Source organism: Sciurus carolinensis, chromosome 4, assembly GCF_902686445.1.
Source record: "Sciurus carolinensis chromosome 4, mSciCar1.2, whole genome shotgun sequence".
Lineage (NCBI taxonomy): Eukaryota > Metazoa > Chordata > Mammalia > Rodentia > Sciuridae > Sciurus > Sciurus carolinensis.
Window position 1 is genome coordinate 149451275 of NC_062216.1, and position 18981 is coordinate 149470255.

General features: G+C 37.1%; 1 long non-coding RNA gene across 1 annotated transcript; it reads right to left on the reverse strand.

The window, feature by feature from the left end:
* Positions 1-430: 430 nt before the first annotated feature.
* LOC124983888 (uncharacterized) lies at positions 431-11835 on the reverse strand. Its single transcript, XR_007108505.1, has 4 exons — positions 11810-11835; positions 8814-8875; positions 2534-2652; positions 431-1106 (listed from the first exon to the last, which is right to left on the reverse strand). It is a non-coding gene; the product is annotated as an uncharacterized LOC124983888 (long non-coding RNA).
* Positions 11836-18981: the final 7146 nt, after the last annotated feature.

Consider the following 18981-nt stretch of genomic DNA (forward strand, 5'->3'; position numbering starts at 1 on the left):
TGAGGAGAGAGTGGTAAGGTAGAACTTTTACCACACCCAGAAAAATCATCCACCTGTTATCTGTGTACCTTACAGAGGCCAGCACTGCCACGCGTTGGAAATGAATGAGAATGAAGACTAATGTCAAGCTTCACAATGGAAGAACTTATTTTAAATAAAAGGTATTGGATCAACTCTTTGTGAAAGTTTCCAGATCTTTTCTGTTCCAAATAAGTGCCCATTGTAAATGGATCTCAAGAGCAAAATTGTCAAGGAAGTTCATGTTTATGAATATTTCAATATCTCTCATGAAATGTGTTCCCATCATTATTCAACATATTGCATGAACAGAATTCTACACAAAATGGGTACATAATAATTGCTAATGAGACAATAAAGTGTCTTGTGCACCATGATCATTCATGCAAAGGGCCCATGGGAGTCAGTGGAATCCTGTATACACATTTTCTTTTTATTTTTTTGAGAAAGAAACAGTGACTTGTCTTGGACTCCATAGGTGATGAAAAGAAACATGTTAGGACCATGAATGTGGGGCCATGGGACAGGAAAGAATGAGAAGGGAAGAAAGAAAACAGTTGTAAGGCAAACAAGCCTATTAAAAACTGAGAAATTTTTAAATCCTAAAATGCACACTCACTCAAAGAAATTAAAGATTCTAAACAGCCAGGCTTCTATATTCTTGGCAGCGAAACATTCACCACAATGTCCAAACTGCCTCAGGAAATGAACAGTAGAGTCAAACCTAAGAGCACCTGAAATTCAAAACTAACACTAGTTTACATGCTATTTAAGAAAAGCTAGCAGATGGACCTGCTAATAATGTCAAATCCAGTTTCAAAGAGAAAAATAAATATGGAACCCAAAGTCAAATGAGTTTGAATAAAAAAGAAACCAGTTAAAAAGAAGTAGACAGGGAAGTCACCACCTCCCCCTTCAGTCTGTGAAATTTTGGCACTTCCGGTTTTCCTTCTTCTCACACTTGGGTCAGTGGCAGGAGGAGGACTGTAGGGACTGTCGGTTCCCCCGACAGCAAAACATTCAGGGACCACACTCTCTGGCAGAATGTAGGAATCTTGGCAAAACCAAAGTTCTCTTTGGGTCTTCTGCTGGACTTGGAAAGAAAACAAAATTGATTTGAAAATATTTTTATGTCTATTGGTTTGAACTGTGTGAAATTTATAAGTAAAAAATGAATACATATTAGTAATTTCAAATGATTGAAGCTAATACGGTGTGACTTTTTTTGAAATTCCATCTTTATCAAATACTAAATTCTCAAGTATGCATCAATTTGTTTTTTAAATCTCTCCCATTCCATTGATCCATTTATCTATTGCCACATTAGTACTATAATTTTATTTTTTATGATTTTTTAAATTTGTTCTAATTAGTTATACTTGACAGTAGAATGAATTTTGACACATCATACATACACGAAATATAACTTCTCATTCGTCTGGTTGTACATGATGTAGAGTTCCACAGGTCATGTAATCATATACGCACATAGAGTAATAATGTTCAATTCATTCTACTGTCATTCCTACCCCCATGCCTCTCTCCTCCATTAACTTCCCTCTATTTAGTTCAAAATACCACTATTCTCTATCCCCCATTGTGAATTAGCATCTGCATGTCAGAGAAAACATTCAGCCTTTGGTTCTTTGGGATTGGCTTATTTTGCTTAGCATAATAGTCTCCAATTCCATCCATTTACCTGAAAATGCAATAATTTCATTCTTTAAGGCTGAGTCATATTCCATTGTGATATACAACACAGTTTCTTTATTCATTAACTGGTTGAAGGGCATCTAGGTTGATTCCATAGTTTAGCTATTGTGAATTGAGCTGCTGTAATCACTGATGTAGCTGCATCACTGTACTATGCTGATTTCAAATCCATTAGGTATAAACCTAGGTGCGGGATGACTGGGTCAAATGGTGGTTCCATTCCAAGTTTTCTGAGGAATCTCAATACTGCTCTCCATAATGGTTGCACCAATTTGCAGTTCCACCAGCAATGTATGAGTGTGCCTTTCGCCCCACATCCTCACCAACATTTATTGTTGCTTGTATTCTTGATGCTTGCCATTCTGACTAGAGTGAAATGGTAATATAGTGTGATTTTGATTATAGATTTATACATGCAGATTATTATTCAAAACTTATATCTACACTGTTACATACAAAATCAGGTATATTCGTGACTCTAATTAAAACAAAGACAGTTTCCCTTAGCTACTAATCCCTTTAATGTGAGGTATGAACTCTATCAAGTTTGAGAGCCCCGTTGTCCAGGTCTGAGTTGTTTCTCCACCTCTCAATGGTTCTGCTCTCTTGGTCATTCATTGTATTATGAGTTGTCAAATAAAATAACTGCTGAGGCTTTTCTTCCTCTTGTTGGGGTGTTTTTTATTCTTGCAAGTTAATTGGCCTCAGTTTGTATATTTTATAATCTAGCTTCTGATTTAGTGTTAGTGTTGCTATTGGCATTCCTCTTCCATATTCCTGTGTTTCTCCTGATGTCTCTCACCTCCACTTTTCTTATGTTTTCTTCTGCACTTCCCTCATCCCATAAGTATTGCCCCAGTGTCTTCTTTCTTTTCCTTGGCATGACTCTGATGTCCGCAGACATAGCCTTTTATTTTTCCTCTGAAATGACATTGTTTAGGAGGCAAACATTTTAGCAAGGCCACTGAGAAAAGAATTTTCCCATAAGAGAGTCAAAATCACTATTTCCTTCATTTCCTATATTCTAGGAACCAGACCCAACGACTCACTGCCTCAGCATATTTAGCTTAGGTTCAAATTCAGGCTGAACTAGGGCAACCAAAGTGAGCTTCTGAGTGCTGATGCAAACCTTTAGGTTTATCTGAATGCAGTTAAATACAAAATCAATAGACAAGCCTTATCTACAAGTCTTCACTGTCAGTAACACAAAGAACGAAGAGGTCATTAGTCACTGAAGTCCTAATTTAACTTGACTAGCTCATTGTAATTAAGAATATTTCCCCTTTAGTCCACAAGAGCCTCAGTTTGGATAAATGAATGAAATGACCACCTTAGTCAAGAGAAGCAGGAATCAAAAGAAGATCAGAGTCAACAGAACTCATTCTGTACCTGTACATAGAGAGAGTTGGATTGAACACAAAGGATGACTACTGGGTACCCAGCATTACAGAGTGCGATTGGACAGGACAGAGATCACCACAGTAGGCCAGGCAGTAGAGGAATGGAGAACTAGGTCAGAGCACAGAAGGAAACTTCAAGTTTATAAGCCATCGCCATCAACTATCCAAAGAGCCCTCTGGGGAAATTATAATCTGTAATTATGATAGAGCTGACACTGTTCAAAGCATTATGCTAAGTCCTTTAAATTGGTTACTTTAAAAATTTATTTCTTATGAATAACCTAAGTAGTGCATACTATTATTATCCCACTTTACAGAAGGGGAAACTGAAGCTCCTAAAGGTTAAGTACCAAGATCAAGTTAAAGGAGCTTGTCCACCAAAGTTATTAACTCAGGCAGTCTAACTCAGGTACAACAGCACTTTTCCAGTGTCAACTATGCTGAGTTAGAGCATGCTTTCTAGCTAAAAGGACATACAGATCAATTTCATAAGAGGTGAGAAAGTATTATGCAAAGTGATAATGCAGAATTTAATTTTTTTTATAAAAGGTCAAAATTTAGTTATTACTATTGTGACGGGAGTGGAAGGGAGAGAAAGAGCTAAGAAATAGAAATATCACAGGAAAGGAATGAAGGGAGGATGAGAATAAATTATCTTTCAACATTCAGTTTCTATGAATTAGAAAAATTACATTTCTTTTATCAATTAATGAAAAGTAACACTTCATATAATATTTTATTAAGACTAAAAAATGCTAGAAAAATAGTACATCATTTGGCCTACTATAACTTCCTCAGGAAAAGAAAAAAGTAAGGAGAAGAATAAAGAGGAAAACAAATAAAACTATCAGAAAAATATGAAATTGGAGAAGGTATTAAGAATTTGGGCTTAAAAGTAAATTATATTGTAATCTTAGCATTCTACTTCTTCAAAGTTTGGTCTACATCCATATCACCAGGGAACTTATTATAAATGCAGAATCTAAAGTCCCTACCCCATACTTGTGAGTTACAATGCACATTTTGAACAGATGATCAAGAATTCACATGCATATTGAAGTTTAAGAAGACCTGTGGTAGCATGTGACTATTTTCCATAACTTAACATGCCTAAATTTCTTAAGGATAAAACCCATGCATTGGCTTCTGGCAGACTTGTGTTTCTTTTTTTTTTTTTTTGCTGTGATACTCACTAACTATATGACCACAAGCAAAGACTCCATCTTCATGAGCCTCAATGTTCTCATCTGTAAAATGGGGATTATAGTAATTGTCCCCCAGGTTTGTTTTGGGGGTGTTGTGGCTTGGACATAAGTTATTCCCCAAAAGTTCATGATAGACAATGCAAGAATGTTCAGAGGTAAAATGATCAGATTGTGAGAGCTATAAACTAATCCGTGATTAATCCATTTGATGGATTAAAAGTTTCAATGGATTACTGCATGGTTCAGTGGATAACTCTGGTGAGTTGAGAATCTGTTGTCTGGATGGTAATCTCTCTCTCTCTCTCTCTCTCTCTCTCTTTCCAAGATGTCATAAGCTAAACTACTTTCTTCCACCATGCCTTTCTGCCATAATGTTCTACCGCACTTGGACCTAAAGCAATGGAATGGGCCATCCATGGACTGAACCTGTGAAACCATGAGTCCCAAATTAAACTTTATCTCTTCTAATTGTTTTTGTCATATATTTTTGTCATAGCAATGGAAAATTGACTAACACAGAAAATGGTACAGAGAACTGGGGTCATTTCTGTAACTAACATGACCCTATGGTTCAGAAGTGTTTGGAGTTGGTTTATAGGAAAAGTTTGGAAAGCTTTGGAGATTTAGGCTGGAGAAACCTTAGAATGTTGTAAGTGGATTTCAGTGAATAATTCTAGTGGGAGTTCAGAAAGCCAGAATGCATATAGGAATGTGGACAGTAAAGACTGTGCTCATGAGACTCAGAAAGAGATACTCTTTGGGGAATTATACTAGAAGCCATTCACTTTACATTGTCTACATTTTGCCCATATTCTGAGACTGTGTGAGGCTGAATTTAAAGGAGATGCATTAATCTGATGGAAGAAATTTTTTACTTCTTTTTTTTTTTTTTGAGGGGAAGGTGCTGGAGATTACACACAGGAGTGTTTTACCAACACTTTTCATTAAGAAAAATTTTTTTTGAAAGAGGGTCTGACTTAGTGGTTTGCGGGTCTTGCTAAGTTGCTGAGGCTGGCCTTGAACTTGTGACACTCCCAAGTTACTGGGATTACAGGCATGTGCCACTGTGCTCAGTTGGTAGAGGAAATTTCAAGGCAGCATAGCATTTATGTCATGGCACTGAAATTGATGGCTGCTTTTAGCCAGATTTACTATAATAGTCAGGAGCCAAAAGCAGAGAGGATTTGGCCAGAAAGCACATGTACAATCTGGGCTAAGGATGTTATAGTTGCTATAGAGATTACCTCCACTATAGATAACTAAGTACTTTGCATAGAAATTATGTAAAGCATGCCTTGAGTCATGGAATCAGTGAGACCATATTTATCACAGACTCAATTATGTAAAAGTGAAAACTCGATTGAGAACATACCATGAAGGCACCCTGCTCACACAGGGACACCTTGGAAATTGTTTCCCCAGGATTTGAATAACCAATGCACCCAGAGATCACTGCCTAGTTGTGGCCCAAGAGGGCCTGCCCTGCTTGAGCTGGAAACCAACCTTGGTATCATCCATGTGGTGCTGGTTCTACAGGAATACAAGATGCTCGAGTAAAGGATCATAGAGGTTTCCACCAATATTTCAAAGGAAGGCCCAGAAAGCAAGGCAAAGTATGGCAGAGTCTAAATCCCTGCGGGCGTCCCTATGAGAAGGTAATACATGAAACTATGAAAATGAAGACAAAGAAGGAATGAAGACTCCCAGGGATTAAGAGATGCAAGTAACATGGAACATCTGCTGAAGGAAACAGCTGACTATGGACGGAAAGTCTAAGAAAAGCAATAGGGGCAGGGATGCTCAAGTCCTTTAGAGATCACATCTCGCCACCATGTGCCTCAGATTCTGGATATGGTGGTGAGATATTTCCTCAGCTGAGTTTTGGTGTTGCTTTGGTCACATCCTTTTTTCTATGCCACTCTTTCTCCCCTTTGAAGTGGAAATGTTTGCTTCGGGTCATTTTGTATTGAGTATATGTAATGTGCCTTTGATCTTTACAGGGGAATCACAGTCAAAAGTTTGCTCTATACCTCAGGTGAATTTTGGACTTTGACTTTTGGGCAATGCTGGAATTGTTAAGACTATAGGCACTCTTGGAGATGAATTAAATGCATTTTGCATTGTGAGAAGAGTGTGAGCTTTTAGGGATCAGGTGTAGAACATTATGGCTTAGATATGAGGTATCTCCAAAAAGTTTATGATAAATAAAGCAGGAATGTTCATAGGTAAAACAATTAGATTGTGAGAGTTATAACCTAATCAGTGGACTAATCCATTTGATGCATTGATAATTTAAATGGACAACTGGGTGGTAACAGTAGGCAGGTGGAGCATGACTGTAGGCAGCAGATCACTGGAGGTGAAAATAATTTTTTTCCTCAGATCTACATGTACTCCCCACTTCTATCTCCCTCTCTCCCCTCTATACTCTCTCTCCTCTTCCCAGCTGCCATGAGCTAAAAAACTTTCCTCCACCACACCCTTCTGCCATGATGTTGTGCCTTGCTTGGGCCCAGAACAAAGAAATGGGCCTTCTATGGAATGAACCTGTGAAATTTTAGCGCTAAACTAAGTTTTTTCTTCTCTAAGTTGTCTTTCTCAGATATTTTGGTTACAGTGATGAAAAACTGACTAAATAGGGGTTGTTTGATAAATGTTCCTTTTATTCATTTATTTATAGAACCCAAATCAGACAACTTTGCTGTCAGTCTTTGAGATATGGTTTGCTTTCTAAACTTAACAATATATGTAACTGAGTGCTACCTAGTTTTATCTAAACTAAACTGATTATTCACTAATTTTCTCAATCCAAAAGAATATGACTTAGCAAATTGCCTCTTAAGTTTTTATTTTACATTCTATGTTCTCTTACCCTGAATTGATGGGTAAATGATGTGTCACCTCCATAAATCCAAGTACTATAGATAGGTAACAAGCTTGAATTTGTATTAAATTAACACATATTATAAAGCTGTTACGTGACCTGCATTATGATAGACTGCACAATGTAACACTACTATTAGCTGTAATTATTAATAATTACCTTATAAAACTGCTGTGAGAATTAAGTAGTAGAATTTTCCTCCATTATACCAGGAAGGAAAATAAGTTCAGAAAGCATGAAATGTATTATTGATGATCACATGTAGTAAGTAATAAAAATCCTGAACTATTTGGAAGGAATACCAGGAAAGAACTTAATAATCCTAATTTTTCTTATCATGCTCCAAGCAGGACCAAGCTAACATGAACCTCTGTAGATTCTCTCTCAAGCTATAGTTAAGTCCTGAATATCTGTGATCCCAGAGCCACCATACAAAATACAGTTGAGAGACCAGAGGGCAAGTGGGTCTTACCCCAGGATCAGGCTTAGGTTGGTGTTTTGTTTCCTTTACCAATCGTCTGAACATTGTAGCCATATGAGTCTCAAGTCTTTGACTGCCTAGTCATTTTACACCATTCTGCTTTGACTCGATTCTTCCCTGTCAGATCCGTGGTCTTCCCTAACTATCTAATTAGAAGACCTTCAGCTGTAAACAATATAAACCCAGATCAAATTAAAAGAAAATTATAGGCAATAATTGAGAAGTCCATGAGAAAACTGGCTTCAGACCTAGCAGGATCCAAGGACCAGGCATCATTCTCTCCTTCCCTACCTCTTTAATTGCTTTCCCCTTCAATGGATTCCTTTCTAGACACAAAATAGATGCTGGCAGTCTCAGACTCATGCACTGCCCTCTTAGTGTTCCAAGAAAAGGGAACTTACTTTTGCCTTTGGTCCAGCCTGAGTTCTGGCATTATGCCTCTCTGGACTGACCTGGGTCAGGTACCCATTCTAGGAAAGGTGAACAAAATGTCCTGAATTGACTAGTTCTAGATATTCAGTCATCTCTGGGTGACCAGGGAAGGACATTTGTCCTACTCTATCTGGGAGGTTTCAGAGAGGAGGGATGGTTCTTCAAGGTAAGATCAAGGAACCAAGAACAAGTCTATAGATGGTTGACAGACAAATGTAAAGGGCTTCTATACACAGACTTATTCAGATAGGCAGTGTCCCTGACTTCTACCATAAATTCAGACTTCTGGACTATTGGGGCAAACATTCCTTAACCTTCAAGCTTTCCCTTTAATCTCTAGATGCCCTAGTCTCAACTCTGCACACCCACATTGTGACCAGTTGCCATTGTGGGAAAGTCTTCAGGACCAGGAAGGCACTCAGAGCTCCTCTAATCATTTTAGTTTGAAAAGAAGCTGAAGAAGCTCTGTGGGAATCTATGAGATAATATATTACTGCTTTGTAAATTCTATCTCCTGAACTCAGAGTCAATGATCCTGAGGAAAGAAGAGTAGGTAATACAAGGACTAATGAAAGGAGGCTGGGTTGGAAGACAAAGGTCAGGATTGCTTTAGTCCGTTTCTTGTCACTATAACAAGAATACCAGATGATTTATGAAGAATAGAGATTTATTTAACTCACAGTTTCAGAGACTGTAAAGTATGGTGCTGGCATCCACTCAGAGTCTTGTGAGGACTTTCTTGCTGCATGGAAGGCATCAATGACAAGACTGAGCAAATATGCCAAAAGAGTTTTCTTTTATAACAAAATCATTCTGATGATATCCCATTGATCCATTCATTCAAATCATCTTCCAAAAGTCACACTTCCAAATACCATTAAGATAGAAGTTTGGAGATTAAGTTTTCAACACAAGAAATTTGAGGAACACATTTCAACCACAGCAGGGACTTTATTCTTCTAAATAACTAGTTCTAAATTGGGTGTGCATGAATATATGATAGATAACATTTTAACCATTGATTCTGAACTCCAAACTAAGTTTATTTATATTGGGCAACAAAATATGCGTCTAAGCATCCAATTGCTGAAATTCATGGGGAAAAAAGAAAAATCCTACATGTTGTCAGAGAATGTATTATTAGCAAATGCTTGAAAAAGTAAAAGTATCAAGCTATAATATCAGAGCACATAGAAATTTTAAAATATTTATGAAATGAAAAATAATTTTCAGATGTCTAGTTAAGTTTTGTCTACTTTCCCAGCTGTGAAAATAAAATAATTATTTAAAAATTCCAATTCTTTAATAAGCAAAAATTAATTTACATCACAAATAGATTTCAAGATTTAAGAGGAGGAACTACAAGAGACCAATGGGTTAAAAAATTAAATGTGCAGATACTTAGGGTTTAAAAAATGTGCAAAATTATCTTCCTCATGACTCACATTCCTAGATGTCTCCACAACCCTTTATATAGGTTCTGTGACCTTCTCAGAGAAACTCTTCATATGTCCTTTCTTCTGACAGGACTTTGCCAAGCACCTGTCTCTAACTTTTCTCCATCTTTATTTTTCTCTTCATTGAAATGGCCACCTCTTGGTATATATAATATATCTATTTTCTAATTTGTTCATTTTTCTACTTCCTGTAGAGTAGAAGCTTCAAGAGGCAGATGTCTGTTGTATTAACCGCTCTATTCTTGAGGCCTCCACAGTGCTTGGCATGGGGCAGGCATCAACAGCTAGTAGTTGAGAGTATTAATTGTGGAATGGATATCTTCAAACTGTATTGATCATTAAATTCACAAGTTAGGAAAGGATCATATTGTGATTTTTTTAATACCTTAAGTTTAAATTTTGCAAAATTAGAGGCTGGTGTAAATTTCTATCCGTTTTTCAACCTACAAAACTCTGACTTCATGCTACTGACTATAATCTTGAATGCAAGTATTTTTGATGAAGAAAACAGGTTGGGGTCTATTTTCCCCAATGGTTATCTCATTGTTGGCCTATTCTTTATATATCTTTAAAGATATGCAAAAGCTAACAAAATTCCAAACCTTCTATCTTTCAGACGCTTTGTGAAAATCCAAGTTCATGTTGAATAGATGGAAAATTATTGGAGAGAAACTTTTTCAAAAGACCAACAACTATTTCATTAACTGGTACTTTGTAATCCCACATAAATACTAAGTAGTTATTTTAATACCTTTTTTTGCATTCACTTTTGAATTTATTAAATACTGTATAATGTAATGTAATGGAAAGGTTAAGGGAAAAAAATTAGACTTTTGGGATGTTGGTCCAAAAGGATTTCTCTATTAATTGATGGCAGTGTGAGTTTGGGAAAGTCATCTATCTTCTGAAATCCTGTTTCCTCATCTGAAAAAAATGGGTGAAAATAACAAAACTTACAGCACCAGACTTACAAGGTTCAATGAAATAATGCAAAAACTAATCAACAACAGTCACAAAAACCCTTCAAGAATCTCTTAAAATAGGGTCTGACATAAAACAGGGACTTGCTGTTTTTCAGTATTTATCAGTATTACTTCTTCATTTATCCTAGGTTTTTAGCCAAGAGTTTTAAATTTCAACTTTTTTTATGTTGGTAACCTAAAACAGATTCAACACAGTTTTCCTGTTTAAACATCTCAAATCCTTGTAAACATATTCCTTGCATGAGTTAAGTTACATGAAAATCATATTTATGTGAGATATTGAAGACTAAAGTAAATTAAAACAATGTTCCACATAAGTTGAAATGCATTTCAAAAAAATGTGTGTGCACACTCATTTGTGTATGTGTGTGCAAGATATACTTTGGTTGCCTTTATAAACCAGTGGCTATGATTAATAAGACTAAGTTTCCTAAAGAAAATGAGATGATAACAAAAGCCCTCTTTGTGTTTAACTCTTATCAGGGGCAAAAATAGAAAGAGATAAAACAGCATGAAATGATGAGACCAAGTGATGAAATTCATTCACAATGATTACTTTCAAGAGTAATTTCTCTTGGGTAATTGAGCGGCCTGTTACTATGGCTCTCCAGAGTGATAGCTAATGTAAATGAAGCTACTAAAAGTGGATTATCATGGCAAGAATATCCTCAACCAATAATGCAATAGAAATCCATTCAAAGCATTCGGGAAAAATTCAAAAGGAGAAATGCCCTTTTTTATTTTGTTGTATTTAAGTTAATGACCTACAAAATACTTCTTCCCTGACTAACAACCAGTAAGCACTTAAAAATATCCAGCCAGGAAAAGAAATGATTCAACTCATTTGGATGAAGTAGGAACCCACCTGAATTGTTAGTGTCTGTGTTTGGTCCCAGGGACTCAGATTCTGAGCTAAATTCTTTGAGCAATCTTGGCAAAGGTCTGAAATTATTTTTGCCAATTTTTCTTTATCTTGGAAAAACTAGAGTAATGTTTCATGGATAAGCACCAAGGAATTTATTAATTTCAGAAATCTTTCTTACAGATGTGTATACTTTAAAGGTTTTATTGAAAAAAATCAGTACCATGTAGCATGAAAAACTTTAGAAGGATGCCTTCTTTCACAAACTCACACAAATTGTTTTTGGAATGCCCACACTGAGCAGCTGTATTTTTGCTTTCGGTATACCTACATCTTGGCTGTTATAAGACAGGTTTTGAAACAAAGATTCTCACCTTCTTCCTGGAAATATTCACCCTGTCGATTGGTTTACAGGTGTAAGCAATGGCCTTATGGTCAGGGCTGCTGTAGGAGAAGCAGGCAGAGGAGCAGAGTAAGTTGCACTTCCAAGAGTGACCAGGGAATGTCTTGCAATGACAAACTCAAAGGTAGCCTTTGCATGAGCAGAAGAGTGGGGTGATTCGATGTGGGCAGAATCTCACTTGAAGATTCTGATGAAAGAAGAAATAGAGGAATCCGAAAGAATTACAGTTTTCCTCAACTGAATTTGCAGGAGGGAGGATCAACTAAAGAAAAGGAAGTCATCTTGGCTGAGTCTCATAAAGTCAGGTGTAAATAGAGTGGACTAGAATAATTTCACTAATAACAGGAAGAAAAGTCACTAATAATAATCCAGAAATTATTGGGTTTGATGTTAGGACTTCGTATTTGGGGACTACTCCATTTGATATGAGAAGGCACTTGACTTCTTCATTTTTTTATTGGTTCTTTTTAGTTATACATGATAGTTGAATCCATTTGGACATAATTATACAGACATGGAATATATCTTGTTCTAATTCAGTCCCCAGTATCTCTCCTTCCCTTCCCTCCCTCATCCCCTGCTCCATTCCTTCTATTGATCTTTCTGCTATTTACCAATAGCTATTTTTTCATAGTTAATTTTTTAAATTAATTTCTTGTGAATGTACACAATGGTGGAATTCACTGTGGTATTAAACAAAGGATTCAACCAACCTATGAGTTGATTCAAAAAAACTTGAAGTTAGCCTTCTACTCAAACTTTTATCTAACTCCTTCTAACTTCTTATTACATAATGGAATGACATTATTTTACTTATTTATTAATTTTGAGACCCAAGGTAAGAAACCTACCATGGTAGAACTGTTTTACTTCTATGTGTTCCAGGGATGAACTGAGTAACCAGCGGAATTACTGTGGAAGGGAGCCTTTAAGTGGTCCTCACGTAAACTGAGCATGATGGTGCACAGCTGTAATCCCAGTTACCTAGGAAGCTGAGGCAGGAGGATCCCAAGTTTAAGGCCAGCCTGGGCAACCTAGAGAGTCCTTGCCTCAAGATGAAAAAAACTTTTAAAAGTGCTGAGAATGCACTTCAGTGGTAGAATGCTTACCTAGCATGTGTGAGACTCTGGCTTCCCTCCCCAGTACATTAAAAAAATTAAAAATTAAAAAATAAAATAAAATAAAGATGGCCGCATGTGGATGAGTTTTTCAGCGGCCCCAACTCCTCGTCCTCATCCCTTGCCCCATTTTCATTGTTCCATTGTTAGTTATGACAGTATCTCGTTCCTCAATCTTGTGAGGTTTTCTCCCATTTACAAAAACTACTTTCAGAGAAAATTTTTAGAACATGTCCCCAAAAGTCTGATTGGATCCCTACCCTAGAGAACAGACTTGAGCTGGAAGAAATTTCAGACATCCATGAATCAGAAACTTAGGAAATAATACCAACGGCATCAACAGCTCTCACTGACAGACCATCTAGCATGTGGCCGGCACTGACCTTTTGTTTCTGTAGGGAGATTGGTGAGACAAGGAGGCTCATCCATCTTATAGAGGTGCTGCTTCATTCGATATAAACCACACAATTCTAGACACTAAGAATTTGTCTAGCAGATTGGAGTATCGAGAAGAAAATGTCAAAAGTGAGGAGTCAAACAGCACCAAATATTTTAGAACAAAGGACAGAAACATAAGGAAAAATGGAACCAAGTCATAAACATAAGCAAGACAAATACTGGCAGTGCAGCCTAGTGGTAAAGAACATGGACTCCAGACCTGGTCTGTGGGGTCTAACCCTGGCCCCGTTGCTGACCAGTTATGCAGCCTTAATGGTAGTTCTCTAAACTCCTTGTGCCTCAGTTTGGTCATCTGTAGAGAGGGGTAATGATAACAATAGTGTCTATCTTCTAAGTTTATTAAGAGCATTAAGTGCTCAAAAACATGGCTCCAAATCAGTTTGTTAAATGAAAATCTTAGAAAAGGATTCACACCCATCGAAACCTTCAGCTCTTGATCACTGGAAATGATCAAGTCCTGGAATCTGAGCAGGTCTCCACAAAGACAAAAATGCTCGTTTCTTTTGCTCAGACCTTTGCCTAGTTCCATACTCGGTTATAGATCATGTTTGATGAATATTGTTGAATGAAAAAAGCTATTTTCGTAGTGACACATAATGTTTTGCATGAGTATAAATTGCAACCAAGTGACCTCTAAAGAACTTTCCACTTTAAAGATCTGTGATTTCTTCAAGGAAGGAAGGAATTGGAACGGTATGACACCAAAAACTTGCCTTTATGATTTGAGGAAAAAAAAAAAAAAAAAAAAAAAAAACCTCCCACCTCAGTAAAACAGAATGTGTCTATTAAATGAATATCTTCTTCTAGTTAAAAGGTTAAACAGGAATGTGAAGCACAATATCAAGAGTCTCTAGTCAGCTCCACAGTGTCAAATCATTATCTTCTTTTACAATTTCATATCTCCAGGCCTTTCAGTTGGGTCAGGTTGGCATTTCACTGCCCTTTGTGTGTGACAAGTGAAAACAGGAAAGAAAAGAAACTCAAGTGAAGAAACCCAGAATCCACACAGCAGAAGGAGGATGGTGGTCAGCGGTGCCCACTCGGCGGCCTCATCAGGATGCCAGCATCCCTCCTCTGGCTCACCTTACACCCCATGTGTATCAGTTCCAACTTCGTTTCCCAGAACCCAGTCTCCTGGGTTCGCTCTTCTGCATGTTGCCCCACACTTAGCCAGACACGCAATCAGTACCTGCAAAGCTGACCTGTTTCCCCAGGGACTCCAGGGAGCTCTGATGTCATGCCTTGCACCCCAAGGATAGAAGTCTCCCAGCAATAATGTTGAAAAAGAGTGGATCCCCCAAAAATCTCCCTCCTAGAACTCAGTTCTAATTAAGAAACTAGGATGTGACTGCTCACTTCTCTAAAGAACTGAAAACAATCAGCGGATTCAGATACTTAGATCTGCTTAAAAAAATTCTCAACCCCGAAAATATTAGAAATTTCATTGTTGGAATAATGAAAGAACTAACTTGTTGAAAGTTGAACACCCACAGATATGGGGAAAATGCTTTCAATCAGGTCAAATCACTCTACCTTTGGGATTATAAATTTACTCTTATTCACAAAGAAAAAAAATTCAGTTATAGTGGAGAAAGTAGGATTAGTTCTTTAGCTTAATAAGTAACCAGAAGTTCTTTCTTTAAATCTTGACATTTAATCAATCTCAATTTGGTTTTGGAAAACTGTTTTCTATGAGGCCATCTCTGACTGTGGATTTAAATCTGGACATCTTTTACCACATTGACCAATTCCCACCCAGGTCTTAACTCCTAAGAGAAGCTGTTGATATTATTTTCTCTTCATGTCCCTTAACAGTGACGAATGTTTGTTAAAATAAGGAATTAAGTATATTTTATTTCATTTGCCTCTAGTTATATGGGCTCCTAAATTTTAATCTAACCCAAAATATTGGTAAAGCTCTTCACATATTAATAATCTTTGATTTTTGTGTATCTTAGAATTTATCCACTAAGACAGGTATCTTACTATTGTCTCCAATTTTGAAAACTAAAATTAAGATTCGGAAATGTTAAGAGATTCTCCTGATATCACTCAGGGAACAGGGCTGGGTTTTGGTCCAGGTCCGTCTGTCTACAACTCTCATGGATATACACACCATTTTTACAACATGTCGTGAATTCATTAACAAGGCATGTTCAGGGACACAAGTCAGAGGTCAGCAACCTTTTTCTGAAAAGAACAGGTAGTAGTATCTTAGGCTTTGTGGACTATATGATCTCTGTCACAACTCTTCACCCCTGCCACATAGCACAAAAGCAGTCACATGAAAAATAAATGAGCCGATGTGGCTGTGTTTAAGAAACAAACACCACACACATAAAAACACTTTATTTACAGAAAGCTGACAGCAGGGCAGATTCAGCCCAAGCCATAAGTTTCTTGACCCCTGTCTAAGTAAATCTGACATTTAGGGACAAAATTTAGATTGTGTCCTCCTGAGTAGGAATAAAACATTGCCTCAATTGAAGGTCACAGCTAGAACTGGGAAGTGAAGAGGAAGTCTGCTGCTAATGGAAAGGGAAAAGCTAAAGTAGAAGATGCCAGGAATAAGAAGCAGAGAAGTGTAATAGTTATGGCCATAGACATGGAACAGGAATGTCTCCATTCCTGTCCTGGGCATGCTAATTGTGTGGTCTTAGTCAAGTTACTTAGTTTTTCTATGTTTCCATTTTTCTTACCTACAAAATAAGGATAATAAAAGCATTTTCCTCATAGAACTGTAAGAATGAAATGAATATATGCATGTCAAGCATATATAATAAGGCCTAGCCTATATTAGTCCATCATAAATGCTATGTTTTCATTCATTATCAACAAAATGTTGATCTACAAATTGGCAACATAAGAATGGAGCATTACTTGATATTGACCAAGTTAAGGAAAGGAGGAAGCAGAAATTATTGTTAAGATTATTCCTGTTACTGTTGATATGTAACTGACTCAGAATTAATGACCTAAAAAAAAAACAATCATTCATATTGCATTCAGCTCTGCAGTTTGGACATGGCTTATCAGGGAAAGTTAGTCTCTGTTCCATGTGGTTTCACCTGCGGAAGCTAGATGGAGGGTTGAGTGTTCACTTCCAAAATGCTCAGCTCCAGTGTACTCACATGCCTGCAGGCTGGTGCTGGCTACTGACTGGGAGCTCATCTGGGATGGAGGAATGGGAAGCCTTGGCTTATTTCCATTTGGTACCATCCATGTGACCAGGGCTTCCTCACATCAGGGTGACTGTGTCACAAGGATAAGTATTCCAAAAGAGTTGGGCTAAAACTGTATTATCTTTTAAAACCTAGACTTGAGAATTAGTGTAGCATCACTTCCTGTTCCATTCTCTTTTGGAAGTGAGTAACTAAGGTCAATCCATATTTAAAAGAATAGGAATTAAATTCCATTTCTATGGAATAAGTGCTAACAATATTATAAACATGTTTTAAATTCCACAGTCTAATTATTTGCCCAAATTATTTACATTTCTTCCACACTTATACATGATATGCCCCTCCCAAGACTCAGATGAAGGTACAGATAAAGTCCCTCGGATGCGGTTTCTTGTACCAATTCTCTTAAACTGAAGACCTATAAACTAGGAGACAAGTTATTTGCAACCTACACCTGTAATAATTAGTGGTTTCATGTACTGTAGGCACTGTAGAAACTCTGTTTAAAACAAAGGAAAATAAGAGCACATAACAGTCATTGGTTCACAGTAACTATGAAATACTGCTAACAAACACTACTTGTTTTTGCTTTGCTTTGGTTTCAATCCTAATGCCTTGGAAGGATCCCTTACTACTCTTGAGTCTCTAAAGTTCTTGGTGTTTGGACCTCTTTTCACTTAATTCTATTCCTGTCCTCTTTAGTCCAAACTGACAAAATACATGTTAGTGCAATTCTGTTAAAAATTCTGTGAACTTCTTATTTCTTATTAGCATATACTCCATTAGACAGAAACACTAACCTACAGGTCTCGTTGTCCCTGAAAATTGCTATGGGACCACAACCTTAAAATTATTAGAAACCTTATTCTTTAACTGAGAGAAACTGCTATGTGCCCTTAGATCCCTAGAAGAACTTTTGACTGTTTTAAAGAGTTTATGAGACACTACTTCATATCTTTCTAAAGTATTTACACAGGCTCTTTTTCTTTTCTATTTGATCTTTGACCTTATGCCTTTTCTTAATTTGAGAATTCTACTGTACAGAGAGACTGAAAAAGCAAAATAGTTTTATAAATGAATCTCACAAGTCCCCCATTTTTTATACTTGTTCTTTAAATTTTCTTGAAGGAGTTCCTTTTTAAAAGTGATCTCTCTACATACTTATCTCATGCGATGAAAGAAACTCCTTGATATTTTCAATATTCAATGGGATTTTTCTCAGCCAAATCTACCAACTCCTTAGGTACATTTGGCATTTTCCATTTCGTGGAAGATGACAGTTTGGCTAAGCTTTCTGCCACTACACAACAAGAATCCCTTTCTCCAGTTTTTAGTAACAATCTCCTCACTTTTCTTTAAGCTATTACTGATGGCCTCCTTCCAGGGCTTCTACTAAGAGTCTTTTTTAGCTCCTTTCAATAACTGCCCATCAACTAGTTCCAGTGTCAATGCCCCATATTTTAGGTTTTCTCACAATAGCATCTAACTTCCAGTTCTTAGAACTTATTCCAAACATCTTTTACTGTGTACAAAATATTTTGAAACAGTAGTTCCAAGCTTTAGCACTTATTTTGTTCACAAATCTGGAGGTTGGCTGAGTTCAGTGAAGTAGTTCTCTGTTAGAATCTTCATGCAGTTGTCTAGGAAGGGACTAGGATTATAACAAAGCCTTCTTCACTCCCACCTGACATCTAGACTGGGAGAACTCAAAGCCCCAGGAGCTGGATCAGGTGGGGTTCTTTGATCATCCTTCTCTTCCCTTGATAACTTCCAAGATCCTTCTACATGGTGGGCACATGATAGATGGACTTTTTCTGGAGGAGGTAAAAGCTTCCAGAGTAACTGTTTCAGGAGAAATTGGCAAAAGCTGTATGAACTTTTCCAACATAGTAAAGTCACCAGCATCTCTTCTTAGTATTCTGTTTTCCGAGTCATACCTGCCAGGTAAGAGAGTGGGAGATTGATTCTACCTCTTGATTCCTTCTCTTATAAAGAATTTATGGACATATTTTAATGCCACCTGAGAGCTACTTTGGAACTGTTCATTTTAGTAGGAATGCAATCCAAAGGTCTAACTATGAACTGGTTTCTGCCAATGATGTCAAAAACATCCCGTGTATGAGGCAGTTGATCTCTGTGGATGATCAGGAGAGAAAGATGGCTATCGTTTTTTTAAAAGAAAGTGATGGCATTAACTACTTGAGGATGTGGGTTGGTAGAGAAAATTAGAGGGAATCCCACAGAAGTGAAGATATCACATTTTTAATGTGTACATAGATCCATCTTTTTAGGGAAGTGAGAATTTGTTTTTAAGAGAGAAAATTGAAAATGATACACTTCCTCTAGGTTTAGGGAAACTCCAGGGTATAACCCTATGTTCCAAG